An 18,503-nucleotide genomic window follows, 5' to 3' on the forward strand; every position below is an offset into this window, starting at 1 on the left:
AGGGACTTGGGCAGGGTAAGAGTGGAGACAGGCATGGCAGATGTGGTGTGACCTTCTCCCCTCCCGTCTAGAATTCCCCTGAAAGCTCCTCCCTCTCTCAGGTGAAGCAGCTTTGCCCTCTTTTCAAAGTTTTGATGCAATTTCAGACCTATGGTGGGGATCTGCCTCTCCACCCCCATCCAGAAGGTTTCCAACACCTGTGGCTCATGCCTGTAATCCTAGCAATTTGGGAGGCCAAGGCAGGACGATAGCTTGAGGCCAGGAGTTTGAGACCAGCTTGGTCATCATAGCAAGACCCCCCTCTCCAATCCCCACAAAAACTAAAAAACTAATTTAAAAAAATTATTTGAGGGCTGAGCACTGTGGCTCATACCTATAATCCCAGCACTTTGGGAGGCCAAGGCAGGCAGATCATTGAGGTCAGAAGTTCGAGACCAGCGTGACCAACATGGTGAAACCTTGTCTCTACTAAAAATACAAAAATTATCCGGACATGGTGGTGGACGCCTGTAATCTGCTGCAGCTACTTGGGAGGATGAGGCAGAAGAATGGCTTGAACCCGGGAGGCAGAGGCTGCAGTGAGCAGAGATCACACCATTGCACTCCAGCCTGGGCCACAGAGCGAGACTCCATCTCAAAAAAAAAAAATTAGCTGGGCATAGTGGTGCACACCTGAAGTCTCAGTACTTGGAGGACTGAGGTCGGAGGATTGCTTGAGCCCAGGAGTTTGAGGCTGTAGAGAGTTATGATCATGCCATTGCACTCCAGCCTGGGCAACAGAGTAAGACCGTGTCTCAAATAAATAAATAAATAAATAAAATAAAATAATAAAAATGTTTTGGCCAGTTGCAGTGGCTCACGCCTGTAATCCCACCACTTTGGGAGGCTGAGGCTGGCAGATCACCTGAGGTCAAGAGTTTGAGACCAGCCTGGCAAACATGGTGAAACCCTGTCTCTACTAAAAATACAAAAATTAGCCAGACATGGTGGCAGGCACCTATAATCCCAGCTACTTGGGAGGCTGAGGCAGGAGAATCGCTTGAACCCAGGAGGTGGAGTTTGCAGTGAGCTAAGATCGCGCCATCATACTCCAGCCTGGGTGACAAGAGTGAAACGCCGTCTCAAAAAAAAAAAAAAAAAGTTTCAAAATATATTTCCAAACAGTGGGAGATCTGTTTCCTGTTAAGAAAAAAACATTATCTGCTTCCTATTTATACACTGGGCCTTGGTGCACGTTTTCATTTGGAAGAAGGGTCTGACGGCATGAGCGCTGCTTTTCTGTTCACTCTTAGTTGCTCCAATGAATAAAGTGTAATGGGCAGAAGTGACTTCACCAGGTTGCCAAGGGGAGTCCTGCTCTCCGCCCACAGTGGCCTGCAATTGCTAATCTTCAACTCTGCCCATGCACACTCCAGCTGCCTAAAATGCTCTCCTCCTTCTGCCCACGTGGCAACCTCAAGGTTATTCAGAGGGGACCACCACCAGCCTGCACCAGCACCCACCCTTCTCACAGGAAGGCCTCAGCTCTCTTCTCCTCCCAGCTCCTCCTCTTCAAATAGAATTCATCATTCCTTTCTTTGGCTTCCGTGTGTTTCCTACACTACTCTATTATGGTTCTAATTACCCTGCACTATAATTTATATGTTTACATATAAGCCTTCTCCACTAAACTGAGAGCTCATTCTCAGGCAGGGGCCATGATTCAGTCATCTCCAAATTCCCAGCATCTGGCATCACACCTGGTACAGAGTAAGCATCCATGGATGGTGATCCAATGAATACAGCACCTTGGGCCCAGGCTACAACGAGACTTCTACGAACCGTTCCTCCTTTGTCTTTCCTCACCTCTCTCTGTCTCTCTTCTTGCAGGGTTTGTATTGGGTTTTCTTTGCTTTCTTATTCACTTTTATTTATTTTTTTCTTTTTTGAGACAGGGTCTCACTCTGTACCTCAGGCTGGAGTGCAGTGCCACTATTACAGCTCACTGTAGCCTCAACCTCCTGGGCTCTATTGATCCTTCCACCTCAGCCTCCCAAGTATCTGGGACCACCCCCAGCAAATTTTTCCATTTTTACTTTTTGTAGAGATGAAGTCTCACTGTGTTGCTCAGGCTGGTCTTGAACTCCTGGGCTCAAGTGATCCTCCCACGTCAGCCTCCCAAGTGCTGGGAATACGGATGTGAGCCATCTTGGTTGGGAAACCTCAGGGCAGCTTGGGTGGTCACAGTAGTATGAGAGAGGCTGCAGGGGCTCAGATTCAGGGTAGGTAAGGGTACATTGTTAATCATTTTTTAAGCCAGAAACCTATAGCCACGTACCAAGCATTTGTGGACAGAATGTTATAAAGAGATGTTAAGTAATGTTATGGGAGGCTGTTTTTCTGGCCTGAGCTCCTGAACTAGACCCCAAAAGACCAAACCAAAATGGAGTCACCCATGCTAAATGCTACATAATCAAACTCAAACTTCAGAGAAAGCAGAGAGACCCCAAAACAGACCAGGTTTTTCCTCCTGAAAACAAATTCCAGCATAATAAGAAACTCCCCTCTGCTCCAAGCCATCCCAAAAAAGTAACCTGGAATAACGAGGTTTTTCCCTATTGCTCTATTTCCTTATTCCCACCTTACAAAACCCACTGCTATGTTTCCTAGTGGGATTTTAGACCAAAAAAGTCCATTCACGGTGGTGACAGAGTGACATCAATGCCTAAAGTTTTTTTATCAATCTCTCAAAATTGAAAGTTGGCCAAAAAGAGATAATTGGTTTTCTTTGTTTTCTTTTGTGTTTTTGAGACTGAGCTTAGCTCTGTCGCCCAGGATGGAGTGCAGCGGCACAATCTTGGCTCACTGCAACCTCCACCTCCTGGGTTCAATCCATTCTCGTGCCTCAGCCTCCCAAGTAGCTGGGATTATAGGCGCCTGCCACAATACCCAGCTAAATTTTGTATTTTTAGTACAGATGGGGTTTCACCATGTTGGCCAGGCTGGTCTCGAACTCCTAACCTCAGGTGATCCGCCTGCCTTGGCCCTCCAAAGTGCTGAGATTACAGGCATGAGCCACCGCACATGGCCAAGAGAATTGTTAAATTAAGTTTAGTCTAAAGCTGCCTCCTTACATATTTTAATTTAGGCCTAAAGGTTTCTCCTCACCTAGTGGCCTAACTGGACATGTAAATAGACTATAACCTTCTCTTATACCAACCACAGAGTTTTGGCCAATCACAAGTGGCCAACTGTTCAAACCATGTTCAAATAAGGCAAGTGCCACACCTTAACCAATCTGGCTATTTCTGTACCTCATCTCCATTTTCTGTATGTCACTTTCCTTTTTCCGTCTATAATTATTATCCAACCATATGGCAGCCCCAGAGTTTCTCTGAACCTATGCTGGTTCAGGGAGCTGCCTGATTTGTGAATTGTTCTTTGCTCAATTAAACTCTCTTAAATTTAATTTGTCTTAAGTTTTTATTTTAACAGATACATGGGTTTAACACCTGGCTCCAGCCTTTACCTACCATGTAACCCACTGAGCTTCAGTTTTTTTTTTGTTTTTTGTTTTTTGAGATGGAGTCTCACTCTGTTGCCCAGGCTGGAGGGCAGTGGCGTGATCTCGGCTCACTGCAACCCCCGCCTCCCTGGTTCAAGCTATTCTTCTGCCTCAGCCTCCCGAGTAGCTGGGACTACAGGCAAGTGCCACCACATCTGGCTAATTTTTGTATTTTTAGTAGAGACGAGGTTTCACCATATTGGCCAGGCTGGTCTCCAACTCCTAATCTCGTGAACCACCTGCCTCGGCCTCCCAAAGTGCTGGGATTACGGGCATGAGCCACCGTGCCCGGCCTGGAGCTTCAGTTTTTTCATCTGTAAATTGGAGATAATAAGACCCACCAATTTTTTTCAACCCCCTGGTACAGGCCTGGCACGTGGTAGGTAGTGAGTGAAATTTTTATTCTCCCCTCAGATTTTCACGAAATACTCTGGTCTTTCTTTTCGGCCTCTTTCAGATAAAGATCTGGACAGCCTTTATCTTACTCATCTACCATTAGCTATATTTCATGGGTTAACTTGAGTAGATACTGGAGATCTTGTCAAATGCATCATAAGACTGGAAGAAGAATTTTGTGTCCGTTGATTTGGACAACTGAAGCTCCTGGTTTTAACTTTCTGTTTTTTGTTTGTTTGTTTGTTTTTATTGTGGTGTAATTTACATGGTAACTTTGTTTAACTTTGGAGTTTCTGCTTCACAATTTCCACATCTCCTACTGAATTGCTTTGCAACTGCAATGCTTTGGTTTTGACCTTTGTTTAATTTATTTGCCCTTTGTTCCCTTTATTAGTTTTCCTCCTCAGAAGAGTGATCACTGTCTAGAACATACGACAATGTGATATTCTAAGGCATCAACTTAAAATCTGGAGATCTGGCAGGGCATGGTGGCTCATGCCTGTAATCCCAGCACTTCAGGAGGCCAAGGCAGGCAGATCACTTGAGGTCAGGAATTTGAGACCAGCCTGCCAACATGGTGAAACCCTGTCTCTACCAAAAATACAAAAATTAGCTGCGCATGGTGGCGCATGCCTCTAGTCCCAGCTACTCGGGAGGCTGAGGCAGGAGAATGGCTTGCACCTGGGAGGCGGAGGTTGCAGTGAGCCAAGATTTTGCCACTGCACTCTAGTCTGGGGGACAGAGTTGAGACTCCATCTCAGGAAAAACAAACAAACAAACAAACACAGATATCTACAAATTTGGAGAGGAGACATTATTTCCTATCAGGGGTTGCGGTGGTAGGGTGGCCATCTTGACAAGCTGGGAAGTGTAGCCTCTGGCATAGATCATTTTGAGGGAGAGAAAGATGAGACAGGAATTTATGCTGAATGGGTTGACAAGGTGTACGTATTCAACAGGTTATAAGAGGACCTATGAATATTCATGAAGGGCCAGCATGCTCATAGCCTGGTGGAGTGGATAAAAGCCACTGCTAAGTGTGTTGGCCAGGTACAGTGGCTCACGCCTGTAATCCTAGCATTTTAGGAGGCTGAGATGGGTGGATCACTTGAGCTTAGGAGTTCAAGACCAGCCTGGGCAACATGGTGAAATCCCATCTCAACAAGAAATAAAAAAATTAGCTGAGCATGGTGGTGAGCCCCTGTAGTCCCAGCTACTTAGGAGGCTGAGGTGGGAAGATCGCTTGAGCCTGGGAGGTTGAGGCTGCAGTGAGCTGTGATCGCACCACTGTACTCCAGCCTGGGTGACAATGTGAGACCCTGTCTCCAAAAAAAACAAAAAAAAACAAAAAAAAATATGTTTACCCTCAGAAGGGAACTGCCCAACTTCCCCTATAAACACCAATTGGAGCACCCCTGGTGAAGCAGCTGATATGCTTTGTATACAAGTCATGTGCAACTGGCTTTGTGGTGACAGGAATATTCACCCACTGAATATGCCCATTACACAGGTTATGATAAATGCTGTGGTCATAAGAGGGCCCCTTCTCTATGGGCACCCCATGTTACTCCTGCAGAATCTACCAGTTCCTGAAGTCTTATCTTACAGATGCTGATAAAAACATCAGGTTAGGGCCAGGCTTGGTGGCTCACACTTGTAATCCCAGCACTTTGGGAGGCCGAGGCGGGCGAATCACCTGAGGTCAGGAATTCAAGACTAGCCTGACCAACATAGTGAAACCCCTTATCTACTAAACATACAAAAATTAGTCGGGCATGGTGGCAGGAGCCTGTAATCCCAGCTACTCGGGAGGCTGAGGCAGGGAGAATCGCTTGAACCCGGGAGGCAGAGGTTGCTATGAGCCGCCACTGTACCACTCACTCCAGCCTGGACAATAGAGCAAGACTCCGCTCAAAAAAAAAAAAAATACAAGACATATTAAAATGTGCTTAGCCAGTTGTCAGGGACATAGAAGACTCAGAATCTAATATGGCCGGGGCAGGCCGGGCGCGGTGGCTCATGCCTGTAATCCCAGCACTTTGGGAGGCCAAGGTGGGTGGATCACCAAAGGTCAGGAGTTTGAGACCAGCCTGGCCAACATGGTGAAACTCCATCTGTACTAAAAATACAAAAATTAGCCAGGTGAGGTGGTGCGTGCCTGTAATTCCAGCTACTCGGGAGGCTGAGGCAAGAGAATCACATGAACCCGGGAAGTGGAGGTTGCAGTGAGCCAAGATCACGCCACTGCACTCCAGCCTGAGCTACCGAGTGAGACTCTGTGTCAAAAAAAAAAAAAAAAAGAACAAAAAAACAAAATAAACGATTATGTCCAGGGCAGTAGCACAGGACTGGAGATGTTTGGACAGAGGAGAAAGATCAGCAGTGGGTAGACTATGAACACATCTTCCTTTGCTTCAGGAGAAAAGGATCAGGACAGCTGGGGCTGCAGGCCCTGGAGGGCTCACTACCCTGGGGACAGGACAAAAGGGAGGCAGTTGTATAGATCCAAGGTAGAAGATTTATGGGTAGGGTGTGGCCGACAGACCAGGCTGGCAAAAGCAGTCGATAAAGTCAACATCACAGAGGAAGCCAAGTAAGGTCAGGGCAGGTGAGTCCAAACGGACTCCAGGGTGCAGGATCCAGTGCTGTCAGATGGGCTGGCAGGTGCAGCGGGAGAAAAGAGAGGCTTGGTGCCCAGGGAACCTGATGGCCAAGGCAGAGCAAGCCTGGATGGTGACCAGGTTTCAAGTGGGTCCCTGAAGTGGAGGGGCAGGTCTCTTTGTGGTCTTTCAGAGATGACAAGCAATGCTGGGTCAAGGTGAGAGGAAACAAAGCATTGCATACCCATTTTATGAAGTGGTTTATCTAAACTAGTATTATCCAGGCCGGGTGCAATGACTCACGCCTGTAATCCCAGCACTTTGGGAGGCCAAGGCAGTCGGATCACTTGAGGTCAGGAGTTTGAGACCAGCCTGGCCAACATGGTGAAACCCCATCTCTACTAAAAATACAAAAGTTAGCCGGGCGTGGTAGCACACACCTGTTATTCCAGCTACTTGGGAGGCTGAGGTAGGAGAATCGCTTGAACCAAGGAGGCGGAGGTTGTAGTGAGCTGAGATTGCACTACTGCACTCCAGCCTGGGCAACAAAGGGAGACTGTCTCAAAAATAAATTAATTAATTAAATTAAATAAAAATAAATAAATAAACTATTATCCCCCTGACAGCCATTCACGCTGGGAATTAGTGAAAAATAGAAATTCAGACCCAAATTAAGTAGTTGCTAAGAGTCTCACAGCTATTAAACAGAGAAGCTCAGATTTAATCTTAGGGCTAACTGGCTGCAAAACCCAGCTTGTTCCACCCTGGAATTCCTTCAGAAAGGTGGCACTTGGGACCTTTCTAACTCATTCCCATTGTTTTTCTCACTTCTCAAGTTTGGAATCTTGACAGCCAAGGACAGAAGAGACCTGGCCAGTCTGGGCGAGTGATGGAACTCTCCTGAGCTCAGCTCTGACTTTGTTCCGTGCTGACATCAAGAAGCCCCTGAAGAAGGCTGGAACTCTTAGCTGCGTTAGGACCCCCTGCAGAGGGGCGAGGGTGATGGGAAGAACAACAGGAAGCCCTGGACCCTCTTCTTGAAGATTTAAATGTCTCATGGGGCCAAGCATGGTGGCTCACATCTGTAATCCCAGCACTTTGGGAGGCTGAGGTGGGAGGATCACTTGAGCCTAGGAGGTTGAGGCTGCAGTGAGTTGAGATCATGCCACTGCACTCTGGCCTGGGTGACAGAGCAAGACCTTGTCCCTAAAAAATAAAACAAAAAGGAGGTCTACTGTGGTGGCTCACGCCTGTAATCCCAGCACTTTGGGAGGCTGAGGTGGAAGGATCACTTAAGCCTAGGAGGTTATGGCTGCAGTGAGCCGAGATCGTACCACTGCACTCTGGTTTGGGTAGCAGGGCAAGACCTTGTCCCTAAAAAATAAAAACAAAAAAAGGTCTAGTTTAGTGGCTTAAGCCTGTAATCCCAGCACTTTGGGAGGCTGAGGCAGGATGATTGCTTGAGCCCAGGAGTTTGAGACCAGCCTGGGCAACATAGGGAGATCGTGTGTCTAAAAAAATTTTTTAATTTTAATTTAAAAAAAGAAAGAAATCATAAAATGACCCAGAATTCTGGTCACATAGGAGGAGGTGTTTTGGCTTCAGCGGCATGAGTGGCATGCGTGTGGCAGGAAGAGAACCAGATATGGTCTCCTGGAGGACCTGCGTCACCTGTGTTGGTGCTTTTCCTTTTTCCTTTTTTTTTAGAGAGAGGGAGTCTTGCTCTGTCACCCAGGCTGGGGTGCAGTGACGTGATCTTGGCTCACTGCAACCTCCATCTCCCAGGTTCAAGTGATTCTCCTGCCTCAGCCTCCTGAGTAGCTGGGATTACAGGTGCCCACCACCCGCCCGGCTAATTTTTGTATTTTTAGTAGAGACAGGGTTTTGCCATGTTGGCCAGGCTGATGTCAAACCCCTGACCTCAGGTGATCCGCGTGCCTCCGCCTCCCAAAGTGCTGGGATGAGCCACTGCGTGAGCCACTGTGCCCAGCCTGCTGGTGCTTTTCTTGCAGGAGGCTGGTGGCCTCCAGGCTTTTCCCAGTAGCCTGATTTGTGGTAGTGTTTAACAGTGCGGACGAGGGAGGTGTGAAAGCTATCACTGCTGTAAGTGTGAGTTCCGTGGAGAAAGTAAGAAGTGGATGAACTTAACAGTTGTAAATTGGGCCACCCACAGTTCCTCAAAAAGTTAAACATAGATTTACCATATGACCCAGCATTCTACTCCTGGGTATATACCCAAGATAAACTGAAAATATATGTCCATACAAAAACTGGGACATCAATTTTCATAGCAGCATTACTTGTAACAGTGAAAAAGTGGAAACAACCCACATATCCATCAACTAATGAATAAACAAAATGCAGTCTATCCATGCCATGGACAAGGAGCCGTGCAGTCGCATGGGTGAACCATGAAGCATCAGGCCACCGGAACCCAGCCAGGCACAAAGGATGACGGGGCAGGATTCCACTCATGTGAAACGTCTAGAATAGATACAGCCACAGGGACAGAAAGCAGATGGGTAATTGCCAGGGGCAGGGGGTAGGAGATCCTGATGCTGCTGATTCCTTTTTTTGTGTACGTGTGTGTGACACAGAGTTTCGCTCTTGCCGCCCAGGCCAGAATGCAATGGTGCCATCTCAGCTCACTGCAACCTCTGTTTCCCACGTTCAAGCGATTCTCCTGCCTTAGCCTCCCAAATGGCTGGGATTACAGGTGCCCGCTACCACGTCTGGCTAATTTTTTTGTATTTTTAATAGAGACGGGGTTTTATCATATTGGCCAGGCTGGTCTCGAACTTCTGACCTCAGGTAATCCACCCGGCCTCCCAAAGTGTTGTGATTACAGGCATGAGCCAGTGCGCCTGGCCTTGATGATGCTGATTCTAAGACCACACTCTGGATAGTGCCCAAGGTCCTACCCATCAACAATGTCCAACAGAACTTTCTGGAATAAATGCAGAGACAGGCAAGCAAGCCCTAAAACCGGGGCTTAGCCCAAGAGGGTCCTTGGCTTTGCCCAGAAAAGAATTCAGGGGTGAAATCTTCAGCAATCTGTTTTTTGTTTTTTTTTTTTTTGAGATGGAGTCTCGCTCTGTCACCCAGGCTGGAGTGCAGTGGTGCAATCTCGGCTCACTGCAAGCTCTGCCTCCCGGGTTCACGCCATTCTCCTGCCTCAGCCTCCCGAGTAGCTGGGACTACAGTTGCCGGCCACCATGCCTGGCTAATTTTTTTTTGTATTTTTAGTAGAGATGGAGTTTCACCATGTTAGCCAGGATGGTCTTGATCCCCTGACCTCGTGATTCGCCCGCCTCGGCCTCCCAAAGTGCTGGGATTACAGGCGTGAGCCACCGCGCCTGGCCAATCTTTAGCAATCTTTTATCGAACTGGAGCTGCTCCTTGCTGAGCAAGGCTAACTCATAGGCAGGGTGCCAGAACCAGGCTTGTGGGTTGGTGGCAACTGTATTTATATCCACTTTCAATCACATGCAAATTAAGGGGTGGGTTAATGCAAATCAAGAGGCAAGTTATTCAGAACTTTCTAGGAAAGGGGTGGTAATTTCTGGGTCATTGTATGGAAACGGCAATAGTCTCTGGGTCATTGCCATGGCATTTGTAAACTGTCATGGTGCTGATGAGAGTGTCTTACCCTAATGAGCAAGGAGGGCAGCTAGGGATGGCTTTTTTGGCCATCTGCTGGCCTGCCGGGTTTTTCACTTTATCCTTTTGGGACCTGGAGACAGCTCCTGCCAGTTTCCTAGTTTCTTTTTTTAATTTTTGAGACAGAGTCTGGCTCTGTCCGCTGGCCTGGAGTGCGGTGGTGCTATCTCGGCTCACTGCAACCTCCGCTTCCCGGGTTCAAGCGCTTCTCCTGCCTCAGTCTACAGAGCAGCTGGGATTACAGGCCAGCACCACCACGTCCAGGTAATTTTTGTATTTTTTTTTTTTTAAATTTATTTATTTTATTGATCATTCTTGGGTGTTTCTCACAGAGGGGGATTTGGCAGGGTCATAGGACAGTAGTGGAGGGAGGGTCAGCAGATAAACAAGTGAACAAAGGTCTCTGGTTTTCCTATGCAGAGGACCCTGCGGCCTTCCGTAGTGTTTGTGTCCCTGGGTACTTGAGATTAGGGAGTGGTGATGACTCTTAACGAGCATGCTGCCTTCAAGCATCTGTTTAACAAAGCACAACTTGCACCACCCTTAATCCATTTAACCCTGAGTGGACACAGCACATGTTTCAGAGAGCACAGAGTTGGGGGTAAGGTCACCGATCAACAGGATCACAAGGCAGAAGAATTTTTCCTAGTACAGAACAAAATGAAAAGTCTCCCGTGTCTACCTCCCTCTACACAGACATGGCAACCATCTGATCTCTCAATCCCTTCCCCGCCTTTCCCCCGCTTCTATTCCACAAAACCGCCATTGTCATCATGGCCCATTCCCAATGAGCTGCCGGGTACACCTCCCAGACGGGGCGGTGGCCGGGCAGAGGGGCTCCTCACTTCCCAGTAGGGGCGGCCGGGCAGAGGCGCCCCTCATCTCCCGGACCGGGCAGCTGGCCGGGCGGGGGGCTGACCCCCCCACCTCCCTCCCAGACGGGGCGGCTGGCCAGGCAGAGGGGCTCCTCACTTCCCAGTAGGGGCGGCCGGGCAGAGGCGCCCCTCACCTCCCGGACGGGGCGGCTGGCCGGGCGGGGGGCTGACCCCCCCACCTCCCTCCTGGTCGGGGCGGTTGGCCTGGCGGGGGGCTGACGCCCCCACCTCCCTCCCGGATGGGGCGGCTGGCCGGGCGGGGGGCTGACCCCCCCCCACCTCCTTCCCGGACGGGGTGACTGGCCAGGCGGGGGGCTGACTCCCCCACCTCCCTCCCGGATGGGGCGGCTGGCCAGGCGGGGGGCTGACCCCCCCACCTCCCTCCCGGACGGGGTGGCTGGCCGGGCGGGGGGCTGACCCCCCCCACCTCCTTCCCGGACGGGGCGGCTGGCTGGGCAGAGGGGCTCCTCACTTCCCAGTAGGGGCAGCCAGGCAGAGGCGCCCCTCACCTCCCAGACGGGGCGGCTGGCCGGGCCGGGGGTTGACCCCCCCACCTCCCTCCTGGACGGGGCGGCTGGCCGGGCGGGGGGCTGACCCCCCCCACCTCCCTCCCGGACGGGGCGGCTGGCCGGGCGGGGGGCTGACCCCCCCACCTCCCTCCCGGACGGGGCGGCTGGCCTGGTGGGGGCTGACCCCCACCTCCCTCCTGGATGGGGTGGCTGCCGGGCAGAGACGCTCCTCACTTCCCAGACGGGGTGGCTGCCGGGCGGAGGGGCTCCTCACTTCTCATATGGGGTGGTTGCCAGGCGGAGGGTCTCCTCACTTCTCAGACGGGGCGGCTGGGCAGAGACGCTCCTCACCTCCCAGACGGGGTCGCGGCCGGGTAGAGGCGCTCCTCACTTCCCAGACGGGGCGGCGGGGCAGAGGCGCTCCCCACATCTCAGACGATGGGCGGCTGGGCAGAGACGCTCCTCACTTCCTAGATGGGATGGTGGCCGGGAAGAGGCGCTCCTCACTTCCTAGATGGCATGGCGGCCGGGCAGAGACGCTCCTCACTTTCCAGACTGGGTAGCCAGGCAGAGGGGCTCCTCACATCCCAGACGATGGGCAGCCAGGCAGAGATGCTCCTCACTTCCCAGATGGGGTGGCGGCCGGGCAGAGACTGCAATCTCGGCACTTTGGCAGGCCAAGGCAGGCGGCATGCTTTGCCGGGTGGTCAGAGCTATTCGCCCATAGTCCGTAGCCCAGAGCCGGGGCTGCTCGGCTCTCCGTCCCCGGGGGCCGGGGCCGGGCTGGAGGCGTGCGAGCCTCTCATCGCCGCCTCCCAGCGCAGCCCTAATTTTTGTATTTTTATTAGAGACGGGGGTTTCACCATGTTGGCCAGCCTAGTCTTGAACTCCTGACCTCAAGTGATCTACCCGACTTGGCCTCCCAAAGTGCTGGGATTACAGACATGAGCCACCATGCCCGGCCTCTTTTTTTTTTTTTTTTTTTTTTTTATGAGACGGAGTTTCTCTTTCCACCCAGGCTGGAGTTCAGTGGTGCAATCTTGGTTTACTGCAATCTCCGCCCCCCGGGTTCAAGCAGTTCTCCTGCCTCAGCCTCCCGAGTAGCTGGGATTATAGGCACCCACCACCACGCCTAATTATTTTTGTATTTTTAGTAGAAACGGGGTTTGGCCATGTTGGCCAGGCTGGTCTCAAACTCCTGACCTCAGATCCACCTGCCTCGGCCTCCCAAAGTGCTAGAATTACAGGTGTAAGCCACTGCACCTGGCCTCCTGTGGAATTTCTCAGCCAATTCCATGCCCTTGCTGCTGCTGCACTCCCCCTCCTCCTCCCCAGTCCAGGCCCTCATCCGTGTAAGAATCTGGCAGAGCCAGGTCGGGAGAGCCTAGGGATGAAATATGACCAGCCCCCACAGGCCACTCACTCCACAGGGCCACCCTCACCCTCACACACCTGGTGAGAACCCTTGAAGTCGAGTGCTCCAATTACCAATTTTTATGCCATAAACCACCCCCAAACTTAATGACCTCAGATAGCAATACTTATCTTTCTCACAATTTGCCCTGGGCAGGTCTCCGTGGGGACAGCTCATCCCTACTCTATTTGGCACCAGCTGAGTGGCCTGAAGGCTGAGGCTGGAATCATCTGAAGACTGGCTCCTTTACATGTTATAGTTGATGCTGGCTGTCACTTGGGACCCTAGCTAGGACTTTAACCAGGGCACCTGCGTGTGTGTTGGGCTCGATAGCGGCTGGGTTCCAAAGGTGAGTAGAGGGAGGAGAGGGAAAAGGGTGGGGATAGAGAGAAAGAGAAAGAAATAGAGAGACAGAGGAAAGAGAGCTTTACCCCTTTTATATTTTCAACCTAGCCTTGGAAGTCATAGTGTGACACTCCTGATGCATTCTACTTGTGAGGATTCAGTCACTAAGGCCAGCCCATATTCAAGAGGAGGGGAATTAGACTTAATATTTTCAATAGGAGGAATGTTAAACATTTTGCAAACATGTTTTAAAACCACCATGTAGGCCTGGCGCGGTGGCTCATGCCTGTAATCCCAGCACTTTGGGGGGCTGAGTTGGGTGGATCACCTGAGGTCAGGAGTTCAAGACCAGCCTGGCTAACATGGTGAAACCCCATCTCTACTAAAAATATAAAAACTAATCGGGTGTGGTGGTAGGCGCCTGTAATCCCAGCTACTCGGGAGGCTGAGGCAGGAGAATTGCTTGAACCCGGGAGACGGAGGTTTCAGTGAGCCAACACGGAGCCACTGCACTCCAGCCTCAGCAACAGAGTGAGACTCCATCTCAAAAACAAACAAACAAACAAAAACCCGCCATATAGACTCAGGAACCAAGAGTGCCAAGGACACAACTCCAAGGAGCATAACTATTTTGTTTTTTTTTTTTGAGACAGGGTCTTGCTCTGTTGCCCAGGCTGGAGTACACTGGTGCAATCATAGCTCCCTGCAGCCTCAAACTCCTGGGCTCAAGTGATCCTCCCACCTCAGCCTCCAAAGTAGCTGGGAATATAGGTGTGTGCCACCACATCTGGCTAATTTAAAACAATATTTTGGCTGGGCGCAGTGGCTCACTCCTGTAATCTCACACTTTGGGAGGCCAAGGCAGGTGGATCATGAGGTCAAGACATCAGGACCATCCTGGACAGCATGGTGAAACCCTGTCTCTACTAAAAATACAAAAATTAGCTGGGCGTGGTGGGGGGGCCTATAATCCCAGCTATTTGGGAGGCTGAGGCAGGAGAAACACTTGAACCCATGAGGCAGAGGTTGCAGTGAGCTGAGATCGCACCACTGTACTCCAGCCTGGGGACAGAGCAAGACTCCATCTCAAAAAAAAAAGGCCAGGTGAGGTGGCTCACGCCCGTAATCCCAGCATTTTGGGAGGCCGAGGCAGGGGGATCATGAGGTCAGGAGTTCGAGACCAGCCTGGCCAACATGGTGAAACCCGGTCTCTACTAAAAATACAAAAATTAGCTGGGCGTGGTGGCTCACACCTGTAATCCCAGCTACTCAGGAGGCTGAGGCAGGAGAATTGCTTAAACCCGGGAGGCAGAGGTTGCAGTGAGCCGAGATCATGCCACTGCACTCCAGCCTGGGCAAGCAAGACTCCATCTCGGGAAAAAAAAAAAAAAAATATATATATATATATATATATAGTAGAGATAGGGTCTTACTATGTTGTCCAGGCTGGTCTTCAACTCCTGGGCTCAAGCAATCCTCCCATTTCAGCCTCCTGAGTAGGTGGGACTACAGGTACATGCCACCATGCCCAGCTAATATTCTTTCTCTGCCTTTCTTCTTTCTTTCTTTCTTTCTTTCTTTCTTTCTTTCTTTCTTTCTTTCTTCCTTCCTTCCTTCCTTCCTTCCTTCCTTCCTTCCTTCCTTCCTTCCTTCCTCTCTCACTCTCTTTCTCCTTTTGGGGTCTCATGTTGTCACCCAGGCTGGAGTACAATGGCATGATTATAGCTCACTGTAGCCTCAAACTCCTGGGCTCAAGGGATCCTCCTAGCTCAGCCTCCTGAGTAGCTGGGACCATAGGTGCACACCACCACACTCGGGTAATTTAAAAAAAAAAAATTTTTTTTTTAAAGATGGGGTCTCACTATGTTGCCCAGGCTGGTCTCAAACTCCTGGCCTCAAGTGATCCTCCCACCACAGCCGCCCAAAGTGCTGGGATTACAGGTGTGAGCCACTGTGCCTGGCATTGTTGTTGATCTTTGTTCCTTTACCTCCCTGAATACACACATTGTTTGCTATAGCGTATGTGTTCCCATTGCACTATTCCCAAATAAACATCATTTTCTTTTAAAGACCCTCTGTTATTAGGTAGATATACATGGTATATCTATATATAGAAATGGTACCTGAAAAAATCACTATTAGAAGGAACTGATGATTTTTTTTATTTTTATTTTTTGAGATGGAGTCTCGCTCTGTCACCCAGGCTGGAGTGCAGTGGTACGATCTCAGCTCTCTGCAACCTCCGTCTCCCAGGATCAAGCAATTCTCCTACCTCAGCCTCCTGAGTAGCTGGCATTACAGGCGCCCGCCACCATGTCCAGCTAATTTTTGCGTTTTTAGTAGAGACAGGGTTTCACCACATTGGCCAGGCTGGTCTCAAACTCCTAACCTCAGGTGATCTGCCTGCCTCAGCCTCCCAAGAATCGATGATTCTTAGAACTGGCATGCAGCACTCACTGAAGGCTGTGAGCTCTCTGCTTCCACAACAGGCCTGTTCTGCCCTGCTGAGTCTTCTCTCAGGCTGAGCCTCCCTCTTTTTTTTTTTTTTAAATGGAGTTTCGCTCTTTTTGCCCAGGCTGGAGTGCAATGACGCAATCTCGGCTCACTGCAACCTTTGGTCTGCGTGGCCAGTTTGGATTAAAATTTTTGTGAACACTCTTATCTTGGTTTCTTTGGATTTGGTTTGACTCTTTTCTCTTGCTTATTTCTAAAAATCTCCCAAGAGCAAAAATAAACATTCCAACCAGTGGGTGGAGGATGGCTAACATAAGCCACTAGGGTGGTTCCTGCTGTCTAAAACACCAGACTAAACTCCTAATATCCCATAAATTACAGCATGTATAGGGTTGTCTTTGCTCTCAAGTGATGAATAAGAAATGGAATGGGGACGGCGTGGTGGCTCACACTTGTGATCCCAGCCCTTTGGGAGGCCAAGGCAGGTGGATCATATGAGGCCAGGAGCTCGAGACCAGCCTGGCCAACATGGTGAAACCCCATCTCTACTAAAAAATACCAAAAAAAAAAAAAATAATTTAGCTGGGCATGGTGGCAGGCACCTGTAATCCCAACTACTCGTGATGCTGAGGTAGAAGAATCACTTGAACCCTGGAGGCAGAGGTTGCAGTGGGCCGAGATCGCACCACTGCACTCCAGCCTGGGCGACAGAGCAAGACACTGTCTCAAAAAAAAAAAAAAAAAGATAAAGAAATGGAATGGGATTCTCAAACATGAAGGCGTACCAGGATTTCTGGTTTTTGTTGTTGTTGTTGTTGTTGTTGTTGTTGTTTTGGTTTTTTTTTTGAGACAGAGTTTCACTCTTGTTGCCCAGGCTGGAGTGTAATAGTGCCACCTTGGCTCACCGCAACCTCCGCCTCCCAGGTTCAAGTGATTCTCCTGCCTCAGCCTTCAGAGTAGCTGGGATAACAGGCATGCACCACCACACCCGGCTAATTTTGTATTTTTAGTAAAGACAGGGCTTCGCCATGTTGACCAGGCTGCTCTCGAACTCCTGACCTCAGGTGATCCACCCGCCTCGGCTTCCCAAAGTGCTGGGATTACAGGCTTAAGCCACCACACCTGGCCAATGCAAGGATTTCTAGGACTCCAGCCAGCTACATATTATGGCTCATTCTTGTGCACATTTTAAAACTGATGAGCAAAATTACATCAAAGAAAATTCAGAGCTCAAATGGTCATTATTCATAAAACCTACAACTATAGAGTTAGCATGGAGAGCCTTCTAAGTTCTCTTTCTCTCCTTTTTTTTTTTTCTGCCTGCTTTGAATCTGCTAACTTTTCCCCTGGTGTTGAGATAACACTTACTGCTTATGGCATTCAAGTCAAGATTAAACAAAAGTCTTAAAGGGCTTTCAAATTACAACTCCATGGTAACCAACAACCTAGACAACTTTTTTTTAAAAGACAGTATCTTGCTATGTTGCACAGGCTGGAGTACAGTGGCATGATTGTAGCTCACTGTGACCTCAAACTCCTGGGCTACAGCAATCCTGCTGCCTCAGACTCTGGAGTAGCTAGTACTAACAGGTGCACAATATTCAGACCAGTTAGCCCTTTTCTTTTCTTTTTCTTTTTTTTTTTTTTTTTTGAGAGAGAGTCTCGTTCTGCCACCAGGCTGTAGTGCAGTGGTGTGATCTCGGCTCACTGCAACCTCCGCCTCCCTGGTTCAAGCGATTCTCAGGTCTCAGCTTCTCGAGTAGCTGGGATTACAGGCACCTGCCACCACACCCAGATAATTTTTATAGTTTTAGTAGAGATGGGGTTTCACCATGTTGGCCAGGATGGTCTCGATCTCCTGACCTCATGATCTGCCCACCTTGACCTCCCAAAGTGCTGGGATTACGGGCGTGACAGCTAGCCATGTTGTAAAAACATAAAATTAGGTTTGCCTAACAATTGCTTAGAGTGATGAAACACTTAATTGAAAAAGTAATAATCTAAAGAAAAAGGCTAGGTGTGGTGGCTCACGCCTGTAATGCCAGCACTTTGCGAGGCCAAGGCAGGCGGATCACTTGAGGTCAGGAGTTGGAGACCAGCCTGCCCAACATGGCGAAACCCCGTCTCTACTAAAAATACAAAAATTAGCCAGGTGTGGTGGTGCATGTCTATAGTCCCAGCTACTCAGGAGGCAGAGATGAGAGAATTGCTTGAACCCAGGAGGTGGAGGTTGCAGTGAGCCAAGATCACGCCAACGCACCCTGGCCTGGGTGACAGAGCAAGACTCCATCTCAAAAAAAAAAAAAAAAAAAAAAAAAAAAAAAAAGAAGAAAGAAAGTGAGAAAGGAAGAAAGAAAAATAACTAGACAAATGTTTATAAGGCCAGGCGCGATGCCTCACGCCTGTAATCCCAGCACTTTGGGAGGCTGAGGCGGGCGGATCACGAGGTCAAGAGTTCGAGACCAGCCTGGCCAATATGGTGAAACCCCGTCTCTACTAAAAATATAAAAAATTAGCCAGGCGCAGTGGCACGTGCCTGTTGTCCCAATTACTCGGGAGGCTGAAGCAGGAGAATCTCTTGAACCTGGGAAGTGGAGCTTGCAGCGAGCCAAGATCACGCCACTGCACTCCACCCTGTGCAACAGAGCAAGACTCCGTCTCAAAATAAAATAAAATAAAATAAAACACCAAAAAAAGGTCTATAAA

Source organism: Pan troglodytes, chromosome 18 (assembly GCF_028858775.2).
Source record: "Pan troglodytes isolate AG18354 chromosome 18, NHGRI_mPanTro3-v2.0_pri, whole genome shotgun sequence".
Taxonomy (NCBI): Eukaryota; Metazoa; Chordata; class Mammalia; order Primates; family Hominidae; genus Pan; species Pan troglodytes.